Here is a 14394-nt window from a genome sequence, read left to right as displayed (position 1 = left end):
AAAAAACACACCAATTGTCCAACTTACTTATGAAATCTCAAATCCAAAAGTCCTCAAATACAATGATAAATGAGACAGCAGATACAAAGTGTGATTCTTCCAGCTCCAAATCCAAATAAAAAGTTAACAGGAGATGGACAAAGCACTGGTAGGAGCCTACTGGACAGGAACAGGAAGTTGGAGACTCTGGGGCACTTCCTTCCTCTTAAAAAAGAAAAGTGAAACAAGAAAAAGGACTCCTTGCACAAAAAAGTTAAGCCAAATGTCAACATGAGGAGTTTTTTTAATTCAAATCATCATTTCAAGAAGGTTTTGACGCTGCTCAAGAGATATTCTTGTCCAGATTGCAAATTCTGCTTGTTCTGCATCGCGATCTTCACAAAACTTCCGCCGGAAGTCCGATGGCTTACCCAAATAACGTGTTCGCGATCGCACACTCTTGCGGGACAGTATGACTGGCTACCAAATCTCGTGGCGCTCGTGAATGAATAGGAAATCTCGTCGGCGAACGCAAGCATCCCGGTATGTCGCTCCCGCGCGCGATAAAACACAAAAAAACTCTACTCTGTTGCAGAGCGTGGAGTTATTCTATATCTCCGCGTTCTACGCGTAACGCGGAGTTGCCAAAAATCCACAAATTCCGCGAGCAGAGTAGATTTTACGCCCAGAGTTACCGATGAATACTCGTGACATCAGGAATAGCAGAATGTGCAAGTCAATCAATTTTTGCAAGTTGAATCTAAGCCCAAGTTAGAGCCCCGATGCAGGGAAGTGATTAATGGTGGAAGCTGAAGAGGCCTATACTTGAGTTGAATACTGAAGGGAGTGGGGGAGCTAGTTCTAGCTTTAAGAGCTACCAGATCGTGTGCCATATTCCCAACTGCAAAGTAAAGTTCAATATAGTCTGTCTGGTTGTTTGGGTAGATTACCCTTTTGGCACCCAGTGTGTCATCCGTTATTACTGAACAGCATCGCCTCACATGACAAATCCAAAATATGACCTTGTTAATCAAGACATCACTGCCTTCATGTTTGGCATGGGAAGCAACTTTTGGGACATTAGTCATAAAAATACTCTAGGGGGTAATTGAGTGTGCCTGTACCATTGATTACAGGAGGTCAGGGAAATAGCTGGGTTTGGAAGTTGAGGGGGAGGTTTGTGGCTCGTGCATGGGCCATGCTGTTTATGGCATCTATTTATGACTTGCCACATCCTCCTATTTGTGCATCCTCCTATTAGCTATACTGGTATCTAGTGGCAGAAGATTATCCCTGGTGACAGCATTTAGGAGCTGTTGGCAATGCACTGGCATAGAAAGAAGGGTACAATTAGCAACTCGAGGCAGGTTTGGTTGCTCAGCAGCTGTCTTTTTAGGGTGATGAGCTAGTGGGGCTCCCTTGCCCGTTAGGAGTTTAACCTGTTCCGTAAGTGTAAGAACAAAAAACTTTAGTAGATTGACTTCCATCCTGAGGTAAATCATGATCCTAAGGATCTAATTTGTGTTCAAGGACTGCCCTTCTGAGGAGACCTCTGTCCCTGATGGACCTCCTTCTGCTTCCTCCAATCCTGCTTTTCCCGCCAGTACCACCACCTTACCACCTCCATGCCTCCCCATCCCCTCTCCTCCCTTTTGAACACAGCTCATGTTCTGTTGTGGTAAACATCTATTAGATAGGACGAGGTCAGGGTCAACAGTATCAGCAAGGCCCTGGTCAGGATTCATACTAGACCCTACAACAGGTCTTGGATCGATTTAAATGACAATGGGGGACCGTAAGGGATGGCTACCAGTGAAATTGATATTACTGAAAGCAATGCATGCAGCAGGTTTACAAAACATTTGGGGGATACGTTTCAGTGTTTTGTCTATTGGGATGGAAGAAGAATCGGTCATAAGGGATTTAGGCGGAACTTGATGGACCGATGGTTCAAGAATTTTGCTCACATTCAATTAAGAGATCATCAATACAGTTTAAGTTACAATTATTCATTATAGCCTACTTTGCCTTGTGAGCTTTTAGACAAACCCCCTCGCTCTCACTCTCATTCCCACCCCCACACACATTAGATTTTCTTTTTCCCATAGGGCCCCTTGGTCTCGCTGGATGCTGATACACAAATACAAAGCAGATGGGCTGTAGTACAACCAATCTAGCTGCTAGTTATGGCCCCTCTGTGGCCCTCAGCAATCCAGACTATATCACATATGCCTCACTCCAAGTTCATAGACAAATAAGCCACTAACTAGTCCTAAGTTTAGACACACTGTCACACTTTCCCACGGAAATATCAAAAGAATGTTTTGTGAGACTCTGGAAAGTGACAGAACTGGAAGCCTTAAATACAGCAGGGCAGACCATTCACAGGGCAAAAGTAAATGAAATGAAGCAGGTATGGGGAACAAAATAATATTTGGTAACTCACTATAGCATAGCTAGCATTCCTTACTCTCCGCATAGTCAACCACTCTAGAAAAACCAAGGGGGGTTCCCCAGCCCAGCCTCCACCGGGCTGTGACGGGCCCACCATTGGCCCACACTTGGCCCATAATTATGCCTCCAGGCACTGACGATGATAAGCAGGTTTGCGTCAGGGAAAGCGTGGCAATCTGGGGTCTGTTGTCTCCGTCTCTATGCCCGTGGTTTGTGCGTGATAGGAGAAAGTGACCAAGACTCAGGGATCTCGGTACATAGTGTGTTATTAAAAACGTTAATTATCAGTGGCCCCTGTAACTCAGTATTATACTTTAGATCCCTGGGGACTCCATTTGGTCCCTGGGCTTGGCCCTTGTGGTTTTTTCCAATAGCTAGGGTGACTTCTTGTAGGGTAAGAGTCAAGGCTGGATGATTAAACAATTTGGCTCTTGATATCACCTTTAGATCCTCATCTCACATTTGGCTATAAATACTTTTCAGAAGTAAAACCCAATCATGGCCGGGAACCTTCTCACCTTTGTTTGATCCTATTCATCATTTCCCAGAGAAGTTTACTATTTTTTCGGGATGAACAACTTTCCAATAGGTCCCAATCCCCAACTATTCAAATCCATTTTCCTAGCATTCACAGCATGTTTATATGCTATGTAGTCCTCCCACACTGCAATAGGATCTTTCAGATTAGCAGAGAGGGCCTAAAATGACCTACAGTTTTCTAAGGATCAATGGTTGTCAAACCAACAGGGCACAACCTGCACACTCTTAACTGGCTGTATCAATAGCTCCAAAATGCCCAAATTTAAGGAGTTCAAATAGTTACTAATTTCAACAGCTTGCATATCCGACAGGCATCACATAAAGGTTGCAACATGGGACTCCAGCAATGTTGCTGGTGTGGCCCCTGGAACTTTCAGATGATGCACAAGCCTTAGGCCTTCCCTGGTATGCTGATTTATGGGGATCGATATCTCAGGAGAGGCTGTTTTATGCAGTGGGAACTATCCTTCAAGATATAATGCATTATGATCTCTCTATTCCATACCATGAACTCGCACTGCAAAAGCCATGTTCAAAGATTGCAGGTTGAAAAAATATAAAAAGACCAGTCCGAGCCCTCTGACAGTGGTCTGAAATGTACTATCTACACATTGAAACTGTATTAGGTTAAAAAGATGGTTTTCGATGAAGTACCTCCCCGGTTCTTTCGCTCTGAGCTTGCCTCCTCTGCTGTGGGAGAAGAAGGTCCCATTCCAGGGACTAATAATTAATCTGCAATTTTGCTTTAAAATGCCACAGAGGAGCTAGTGATGTTGTTTCTGTATACTGGATCCCATTGGATTTAAATTAACTAGGAAAAAGACGAGGTGCTGTATCATGCAGATGGTGCACTATCCCTGTTTGCGCAACGGCGGTCCTTCAAAACAGGTGTGCTGCATGCAGACAAGGAAAGTGTTCTCTATTACATTGAATGCGCTCCAGCCAGGGCAGCCACAAAGTTGTGCTGCTCTGGGAGCAGTGTATTAAAGTGAAATATGGAGCAGATTTGAAAAAGGTGCTTCATGTTTCCCTGTGCAGGCGGCAAACCACCTGGATGTTTATGAGGGGTGAGAGATCCCCTTGCAGGTGGCTTCAGTGAATGGCTTGTCTGGGTTGTCAATAGGACCCCCTTGCTTTCTTCCAGAGGGCTGCTATCAGCGGCCACACTAACAGAGTGCCAACTTTTAGGTAGTGCACTGTCAGTGTGCCTCGAGACAGCTACTTTGCCTTGCGCTCGCATTTATAATATAGCGCTATGGTGGTTCCATTGCCGAAGAAACCGTTTCTAGATCCCGCTCTCCCTGAAAATATGAGACTGATCTCTCTGCTCCCCTACGTTGCAACAATTGCGGAGAAACATTTAAATGGCCTACTGTCTATTTTCCTGGAAGAGAAATGGGTTCTCCATGATACCCTGTCTGCCTTTAGGCCATTCCATAGCACAGAGTCGGGCCTTCTCCTGGTAGCAGAAGCGCTGAGAATTGCAGCCGATGAAGGAAGGACAACTTCTAGACTTGAGAGCTGTGTTCAACACGGTCTCCCACGGCCTTCTGCTTGAGAGACTGCGGGAGGCTGAGTTTGACGGTGGCACATGGGAGTGGATGAAAAACTTCGTGCAGAACAGATCCTTCCAGGTTCTACAACATTTAATTCTAGAGTCTGTCCTTTGTTGCAGGGGGTGCTGAAGGGTTCGGCTCTTAGCCCCCCCGTGTATAATATCCATATGTGCCCTCTGGCAGATATTGTATTGAGACATGGGATAAAGCCGGTGTCATATGCTGATGAAACTCAGCTGATTGTTACCCTGGAGCAAAAGGAGTCTGGAATGGCATCTGATTTTAAGGTCTGCTATGGGAGAGCTTGTGGACTGGATGAAATACAGCTGCCTCCAGCTGGATGCAGGGAAGACAGAGGGGATGGTTGTTGGAAAACAGCCCTCTCTTTAGTCACAGTGATGGTGTCCTGAGGAACTGGGACCTACTCCGGCACCGAAAGCAAAGGTTAAGAATTTGGGAGTATGGTTCAATGAAAATCTGTTTTTCTCTGAGCAGATAACTGCTGTGGCCGGAGCTTGCTTTGGTATTCTTAACATGCTGTGCAAAATTATGGACCTACTCCCCCTTGACGCCAAAAGAACTATTGTACAGGCTCTTGTTAAACCTCACCTTGATTACTGCAACATATTGTACCTAGGGGTGACCGCCAGAAATTTGAACCTCTTGCAGAAGGTCTAAAATGCTGCAGCTCGGCTGATTCTGAATATCTGTAGGCAGGCCTCGGTGGGGGAAGCTCTGAAGAAACTTCATTAGCTTCCAATAGAGATAGAGTTTTCTTTAAGGCTCTATGCTTTGGTCATAGGATCCTTAGTCAGAAAGGGCCGCGATTCTTGCTCCCCCTTCTTACAGTATCAGCCCGCACTGGATTTTAGATCGCTGGGCTATGCTAGGGTGATTGTGCTCAGGGTGCGGAAGGTTCGCGCTGGAGGGAGAAACTTTGGCTTCCTGGCAGCTAAGGCATGGAAAGACCTGCCTGCAGACCTCAGTACCTGTGTGTAGGAGTTTCTGTTCGGTAAAATTTTTAAAACCTGGCTCTTCCGACACTTTTTCGGTGGACGGAAGTAATATTTGTTTGACCTCTACTGCTTGATAGTCATACGCTCAGGAAGGGCGTTAGTTCAGGGTAGTCACTGGGGTTTTGATGATGTTCTAGTGCGGGGACACTCCATTGAAGTAACCAGGTGCTTTACAAGCTAAATCATTTTAATTTTTATAATAATTGACAGGAAAGAAAGGCAGCAAGCGATAATTAAAGCCGCACTAACCCTATAATCACTGAATGTTACTGAAACAACATTTTTAACAGAGTTTGTGCCCACCACTGAGGCCCGCTGCCACAAGACCTAATATATACACATAGATACAACAAAGCACAGAGAGGCACAAAGCAAGTGGCAATAAATATGTCAAGAATGATGAATCTTCACAGTCTTCGTTGTAGAAACTTCTTCATTATTTTTCAAAAGGATGAAGAATATACACAGCCATGCGACTATGCGAGGCCGGCATACGAGCAACCGCCCTAGACTGGATCCACTCGTACCTCACCGGAGGAAGCCAAAGGACCAGACTACCACCCTTCCTCTCCACCCCCACCGACATCACCTGCAGAGTACCACAGGTGTCATCCCTGAGCCGGACCCTCTTCAACATCTACATGGCACCCGTCGCAGATATCGTCCGACAACACGGCCTCAACATCGTATCCTATGCTGATGAAACCCAGCTCAGCCCACCACCGCAAAACTCCAGAGAAGAATGCAAGAAGTGGCAGTCTGGATGACCAACAGCTGTCTAAAACTCAACGCAGAAAAAACAGAAATCCTCATCCTCGGAAGAACCCCTTCAGCATCGGACAACACCTGGTGGCCAACTGCCCTCGGATGCCCACCTACCCCATCAGACCACACCAAGAACCTCGGTATCAGACTGGACTCACCATGAACCGACAGGTCAACGCCGTCACCTCCAGCTGTTTCAACACCCACCGCATCCTCCGAAAGACCTTCAAATTGATCCCCCCCGAATCGAGGAAAACAGTCACCCACGCACTCATCAACAGCAAACTCGACAATGGCAATGCACTCTACGCCGGATTGTTCTTACAGAGCTGGGAAGCAAAAAGTGCACAAAGTTGTTGATAATGCATTAGGAGCACGTAACGAACCCCTGTGCACACTCTTATTTTAATTTCTGGGCATACTAGCAAACTGGCAATGATATTGGTGTGGTGTATGGGGTCTTTTGACCTAGATATTGCTCCCTACAGACTCTTTGCTGAAAGAACCAATCAATAATAATACAATCCCCCCCACTAAATCAATTGGACCAGACCCAATCCATCCACCCTCCAAGTCAGCAGAATGTCCTTGACTCGCGTGGATGGTAATCTTCTATTGCAAGCCAACCACTCTAGAACTTTATTACCAAGGTCCTCTTAAGTCTCCAGCTAATCCAATCGCAAAAGAGGGACTCTTATTAGAATAGCTGCATATGAGAAGGAGGGTAAATTGATTGAAGGCTGGATCACCTGCGTTTTGCAATAGGTTTGCCCCTCCAGTTAATGATTTATTAATGGATTGTCCTTATTTGTTTATACGGTGACCTATTCTTGGGGAGGGGCAAGTGTGACCCAGATGTGATATTGACCCGAGCACAAAAACTGGAATGGGAACACTAAACTGGGCATGATGCTCCTCCGTTACTTTTACAGCACCTGAGGTTGAAACACTGTGAGCCAAAAGGATAGTTAATGGTTTGTCTGTGTGTGACACAGAGCTAGCTGATCCAACCAGTCAGTCTTGCCTGGACAGTGTCTCGATTAACCATTTTGTTGTGAGCTTCATAAGTGTGGATAGTTAGGCATGAGAAATGTCCTTTTTTTCCAACAGCAGAATTTCCCATAATTGTTCTCTGCTTATTTGATCCATTAGAGTAGTTCCTAAGGGCCATGCCAAGGATGAAATAAGAGATGGGGCTGAGGAAACAGGGGGGGGGGACTGTTTCTGCTATCAAAGTTTGGGCTGTCTGATTAGCTTGTATTTTCTTATTTTGTTGAGCTTTGCATCTGCTCTGAGGACCATGCTTTATCTTCAAGGAAAGAGGAGGAGAATGTGCAGGTATGTGGCTGAGTGATAGATACACCAGGCCTGAAAGTGGGCCACTGAGGAGCATTCGAAAAGAACTGCATACCAGAACCATGCCAGGGGCGGAACCTGCACGCTCCGCATGATTGTGAACTGTAGCTGCTGTACCCATGCTCAGCGAAAGCCTCCTTTCAGTGATAGCTATTGCAGTATTGATGAGCCCCATGGCCCTTACCAGCAGGAGGTTTTGAGAACTGAGCTACCCCAGCAATTTTCTTTTTCCACATGATGAGTTATAAACTGCAATGCTAAGAGCCGAGACATAACTTCTGACTACAGGCTATAGCGTTTAGTTAAAAGTGTGTAAAAATAATGACTTACTAAATATAATAAACAGGTATAGAGTACCTCGAAAGTGGTGTCAAGAGGGGGGGCCATCTCAGCCCCATCTGGGCTCCAAAGAGCATGGACAATGTACCCTTGACCTGAGCTTCACCTAGGCACAGCCCCCCCATGTCCCATGCAGCAGTGGCCTTGGTTTACAGCGCTGAAGGGCTTTGCTGGCAACACCACCTCCACTCACAGTTGCCTCCTGGGACAGGTAGTCCATCAAAGTTGATGTGTGGATCCCACACAGTGGTGGCAAAGTTATGCCTTATGGTGCTGAGTTGTCTTGATGGACAAACCCCCTCCACTCGCAGCATCCTCCTGCGACAGGTAGTCCCTTCAAGTTCAAGTACCCGTCCCTCACAGTGTTGGAAAAGTCATGCTTGATAGAGCTGAAAAGGTTTGCTGACCACACCCCTTCCACACACAACAGCCTCCTGGGGCAGGTAATCCCTCCTAGTTGAAGTACACTTCTCATTAAATCAAATAAATGTGTTTTTTGTAAAGTAGATTTGATGAACTTACATACTTTAAGGTGCTCATGTATGTGATAATGAAGGAAAAGGCGACTGTGAAATAACATATTTGCCTAGAATCACACAACTTGAGACCAATTTAGGGATCAAGTGCAGTACAGTTAGGTCCAGCACATTATTAAGGTTACTAGACCTGCCGGTCCAGTAACATTTTTATGATTTTCTTGTAAACAAATAGGCAATTTCGAGGCAGTCTGCAAGGTATTGCAATAGGCTCTCAGAGGGTTAGCTATTCACAAATCTGTAGAAGTACCTTTCTCTTGTAGCTCATGGCCAAATCTTTGTATGAGGAAGCATCACTGTTGAGCATTCAGATGCCATTTCCTCTTCTTTACTCTTGTTGTTCAAAAAATGACCACATTTGATTTAGCTGTTTATTGGTAAGCCAGTCCCAAAATTCACAATACTTAGCCAACCCACAGAGAGAACAGTGTAGGTCTACGCTTGATCTGTTTAAGAGAACTGTATTATCTGTATTTTGCAGCATTGACACAACCTTCCCAACTAGCTTGGGACAGAGGGACCAGGGTGGACAGGATCTGATGATAGATGTTCCTAATTCTGCATTTGCTACATATAGGTTAACCAGCATCAGAAGAAACATGCAGCCCTATTTCATTTGTCAATGCAGATTTACCACCTAGTGTTGCTTGCACAAACGTGTAATTGTATAGCTAATAAGATGGCATGCCAGTGAGGTTTCTCCATAATCTGTAGCAGTCTATGCCATAAAACTAAATTTTAATTGGTGTCTACCCTTGTATGGACTTCAACCTGGCAATGAGGCTATCGATCTTTCCACTCAGTGCTCTGAATTTATTTTATACATTTTATTTTATTAAGGAGTTTTATATAGTGCTGGCCTGATCTGAGGTTATTGGAGCGCTTTACAACAGTTTTTTGTGCAAGAGTCATACAATAGAGCAGTATTATACATATTGGTTCAGAAGTCCAAGTGTGCTGAGCAGCATTGAGGTAGTATGTGAGTCCTGAGATAACCTCATTGAGAACACGTTGTCTTGGGTTGTACCTCTTGGAGGGGGAGGAGGTAGGCATGATCCGAGGGTATCAGAGCGCTTTATAACAGTTTTTTGTGCAAGAGTCATACAATAGAGCAGTATTATATATATTGGTTCAGAAGTCCAAGTGTGCTGAGCAGCATTGAGGTAGTATGTGAGTCCTGAGATAACATAATTGAGAGCACATTGTCTTGGGTTGAACCTCTTAGGGGGGAGGAGCAGGTAGGGGTCAAATAGCAAGGAGGAGATAGGTCTTAGTGATACAATGTCTGGAAGCAACGGCAAGCAGGAATTTGCGTTTGGGCGGCAGCTATCCATTTGGGAGGGGGAGGTTGAGGATGAGGAATTTTGGGTGTTTTTTTTTATTTTCTGAAGGACCAGATAGTCCTGATACTGAGTGGGATGGAGTTCCATATTTTGGGCACGTTTCCCGCAAAGGACTGTGCAGCAGTTTTTTGTTTGCGTGTTTTCATAGGGATGAGTAGTAAGGTACCTGAGCTCCTGAGGTTCCTTGTCTGATCAGCCCTCTTGAGTTTAGCAACCAGAAACTCAGGTTTTCCTGTGTGCAGGGCTTTGCGCATGAGGCAGGCAGTTCTGAAACTGCTCAAGAAACCCACAGCAGACCCCACCATTCTGAAACTGGCATGCATTTCAATTGGGAGCCATTGTGAGTGCTGGTGTAATGTGATCGTATTTCCTAATTCCAGTGACCATTCTGGCTTGCTGCGTTGAGAGTAGTTTTGAGGAGAGCTAGGTGACATTTTGTTGTACCAGTCAGGGTGGCATTCCCATAGTCGAGTCTGGATAGCACCAGTGATTGGGTGGCTTGTTTGAGGTCTTTGGTTGGGATTTATAGTTTTATTTTGTTGAGTAGCTTCAGGTTGACAAAGGCACTCTTTGCGGAGTTCTTGATGTGTTTGGCCATGTCGAGTTTTGAGTCTAGGGTGATTCCTAATGATTTTACAGAGTTGGTCAGAGTGCAATTGACGTTGGGAGCATCCAAGGCAATTAGCCATTCTGAAATTTGAGGGTTCTCTTCTTTGTTGGAGATAAGGAGGATCTCAGTTTTGTCTTGGTTGAGTTTTAAGTGGTTAAGCGACAGCCAATGTTGGATTTCTTTAAGAGTGTCATTTAGTCTGTGAATGTCATCTATCGAGGAGGTTTTTAGATAGATCTGGGTGTCATCTGTATATAGGTGGAAAGGGATGCTGGCATTTTTGAGTAAGGTGGTGAGGGGATCCATATTTATGTTGAACAGTTGAGGTGAGAGCACTGAACCTTTGGGGACGCCCCTGCTGACGGGGGGTAGGTCAGATGTAAAGTTTTACATTTTTATCTTTTGTGAGCGGCTGTGTAAGGAGGAGAACCAGCATAGGACCACCTCATCAACACCTACTGTTTCTTGTAAAGCCTTGATGAGAAGTTGGTGATCAACCGTGTAAAAGGTTGCTGATAGGTCCAGGAGAATGAGGAGGCAACATTGGTTGGTATCGAGGGATTTGTGGATGTCATCTGTGTTGTTAAGGTTTGTGGTCTCGGTGCTATAGCCTTTTCTGAAACCCAATTGGTGGGGATCAAGAAGGTTGATGCTATCCATGTGCTGGATCAGTTGTAGGAGGACGCATTTTTCAAGGATTTTGGATAGGAGGGGGAGATTGGAGACTGGTCTGAAGTTATTCAGTTGCTTGGAGTCAAGACCTGGTTTTTGTAATAGTGGTGTGACTTGGCCAACTTTGAGGCATTCAGTTATGATGCCGGTTCTCAGGGAGCTGTTTATGATCTTTCACCACAACGGGACTCTGGAGAGTTTCAGTTTTCTGGTCAATTGAGTGGGTATCGGGTCAAGGATGTGAGAGGCTGGTCTGGAGGTGGAGATCAGTTTGAGGATATCGGTTTCTGGGATGGGGGTAATGGACTTCCAGGTTTTCGTAGGGTACTTGAGCGTGCTGTCTACTGTCACTGGGAGCAGGCTTTTGCAGACGGGGTTGACGTTGATGTCAAGTGAGAGCTCAATTGCACCTGATGTCGTAGCCACAGATGAAGCCTGCGCGAGAGCAGCGCGCATGCTCTAAAGTATGAGGCACTAAAAAAGAGAATACTGCGCATGTCCGAAATCGGACACTTAGTCTGCGCGCATGCATATAATATCTAATGAAGCCTGGGCATCAAACGTACTGCGCAGGTCTAGTGAAATGAACTAGAGCATGCGCGCTGCTTTCGCACAGGCTCCATCTGTGGCTACGCCATCAGGTGCAATTTGTTAACACAGTGGGACACTGGGTATTTAAGGGTGTTGTTTAGCACCAGTTGGTTACCTCCGGCAGCAGGCTCATTCTGCCTAGAAGTACCGACGGACAGGTAAGACCGCTATGATGGTCTTCTTTCTCATTACTCACTTGCTTTTGGACCATACGTGTCAGCTCTTTACTCCTTATCTTATGAGGACAATTTGAATGAGAATGATTACCACACATTTCTCTTACTATACCTTTGGGTTCTAGATCATTGCGTATGGATGCAAAGATAATGGTGTTACTCTGAAGGGCTCTGCAGAACACCTATCTTGGTCTAGTTACGCTTCCAGACCACACTTTAGTGTTGGTGTTACATTTATGTCTCCTGTAACTATCTTTTAAGTCATTTCCTCTTGAGTTTATACGGGTTGTCAGGTCTCATGCATGCAACATAGTGATGATAGACAATTGTGCATGCTAAATAGTTGGTACATTCAGGGACATTCAACCCAGTTTGCTTTCCTTTTTCCTCCATTGTAGAGCGGTGCTCCCTTCCTGAGCGGTTGCCAGGTATAGGGGAGGTCTCAAACCCAGCAATAGCGGGTAAGAGTTTCTATATCTTGTGGGCTCACTTTTTGTCAGTTCCTGTGGTCTTTTCAAGTGCTTCATAACATATACTGTGTTGGAATTCATTGTGTATGTTTTTTCACCCTTATAGGTATGGAGAAATCTGTTTACTGAAAGACCAGAGATTGGTTTCAAATATCCTTTCAAGTTATAATAATTTAGTTGTTTTTTCACGTTTTTTGAGAGTAGCAGCATTATTTGCGTAGGTCCTGATGAAAGCCTGATCCGACTTTGGATCATTACGGCTGAAACATGTCGACCATTTGTCATCACACCCTAACGGTTTAAATCTATACCGTTGGTGCACTGCTATTTTAATCCTGACATTAGGCATACCTTGATTAAAATTGTTGTTTGTTGCCTAGTAGTCAGTTTTAACATTCACTCACATTGTTCTAGTTTATTATTTGCGCTGCGTTCTCACTCACACGTTAGACTCGTCATAGGTGGGTTTAGGATACCCAATATAATACATCAAAACATCCCTGAGCTCTTCCCTCACAGTGAGGGGGTTGTAGCCCTCAAAGGAACTAGGTGTTTCCTTTGGGAGGAGAGTCCCTATGATGAAGCATGTCACCTATGGTGAGTGAGGGATTACGTCCTTAAAGGGATCTGCCCTTAGATGACCCCATTAGCTTAACTCCATTGCTGTTTATAGATACATTCTTAATTTAGGAGTATTTTTGTTTCACATGTACTATTGATTTGTGATTAGACCCTAGGATTTCTTGGTTTATAACTTGGAGGTTTGTTGCCTGATGATTTTGAACAGTTCATTGGGCCTGTGTTTTGCGTTGTCCAGGGCGGCGCAGAAGAAGGTAGATTTTTCACTTCTGAGGTATTTTTTGTATTTCCTTTGGGCTGCTTTGAGTTGTTCATGTAGGCTTGTGGAGGGGTTATTCCTCCATAGTCTTTCTGTAGCTCTTAGTTGTCTTCTTTCTTTGTTAATGTCTGTGTTGAACCAAGATCTGGATGGGATGTTCCTGGTTTTGTTTAGTTTCAAGGGGGCTACTTGATCTAGAATGGAAGTCATGTTTGTGTTGTAGTGGGTGATGAGTTCTGTTGTGGATAGATACTCCATGGAGGCAGTGAGGAGAGAGTTAACCCTTTCCTCTAGGTCAGTCTGAGTAAGGTTTCTAGTCCATTTTGGAGTGTCTTGGGTGGGGGGTTTAAGTGCGATCGGCTGAGTGAGGTAGAATAGGATTAAGTGGGGGTCGGACCAATCCACGGGCAGGGTGTGGTCGAACATGACTGTGTTGTGCTGGGCGATAATGGCATCTAGGATTGCTCCTCTGTTATGGGTTTCCTCTGAGCAGTGTTGGGCAGATTGTTGCTGTGTACCCGCTCATTCAGGTCCTAAATCCTTCTTAAACTATGGTACAGGATTATTGTCCTCACTCAGGCAGTAAGGTCCTCCAAAAAAAACAAGGCACAGAATATAACGTCAACATCGAATGGGGTTTGTGAACTGGGCATAATATGAAGGATTTCCATGAGCTCAGAACTATTGATATAGCGTGCATAGCCTTTGCTCCTATGTTTATTGGAATATATGTCAAATTAAAGGGCAATAAGAGGTTACTGGCATTTAGATAGCGACAGGGTAAGTTCCCATTCTGAAAGGTTTGCAGTGTCCAGATAATTTGCGATATAGATCTAAGCTGACTTTGCCAATGTTCCAATTTCAACATGTCACTGCATAACAGATAACACAATGATTGTAAATATAAGACAGATTATTAACACTATTATCAATAAAAACAAGTACTTTATCCAAATTATCTTGATCAATTTGTTTTAAGCATGCAGCAGCTTTCATTTGTGACAATTTTCTAATTTCATTATATGTAGCAAACAAAATCGCTTACAACATGGAGAATTTGGGCCTAATGAAAAATCTGATATACCCATATCTTCAGGAAGAAGAAAAAGATTGTGCTTCACTGCAGACACTGTGGAATGTTCCAACCAGTGTT

The sequence above is a fragment of the Triturus cristatus genome, chromosome 5_1, assembly GCF_964204655.1.
Source record: "Triturus cristatus chromosome 5_1, aTriCri1.1, whole genome shotgun sequence".
Lineage (NCBI taxonomy): Eukaryota > Metazoa > Chordata > Amphibia > Caudata > Salamandridae > Triturus > Triturus cristatus.
Note: the sequence above shows the minus strand (reverse complement) of the source record.